Source organism: Penaeus japonicus, unplaced genomic scaffold (assembly GCF_977035675.1).
Source record: "Penaeus japonicus unplaced genomic scaffold, GWHDUDI00000001_assembly GWHDUDI00000003, whole genome shotgun sequence".
NCBI lineage: Eukaryota > Metazoa > Arthropoda > Malacostraca > Decapoda > Penaeidae > Penaeus > Penaeus japonicus.
In genome coordinates, this window is record NW_028234405.1 from 34,583,601 (window position 1) to 34,583,945 (window position 345).

Below are 345 nucleotides of genomic sequence, written 5' to 3' on the forward strand. Positions count from 1 at the left end.
GTAATAGAATTTCGTATATGTGTGTGTGCATGCATGCATTTGTGTACAGGGAAATGTACACGCAAGCAGGCACATGCACACTTGTATGTAGATATGGGTATGCTCATGTATTTGTGTGTATGCATATTTGTGAAGCTTTACACACATATATATATATGCATGTAATAATTATACATATATACATACAGACTCTAAAACAAACAGACAGTGTATTGATACATACATATATACAGATGTGTACATTGATTTGTATGAATGTTTACTTTATTTAATTCCATTGTTGAGTATTTTGATTTTGCATATGTAGAATTGCATCCTTCACAAAAAAAAAAAAAAAAAAAAAAA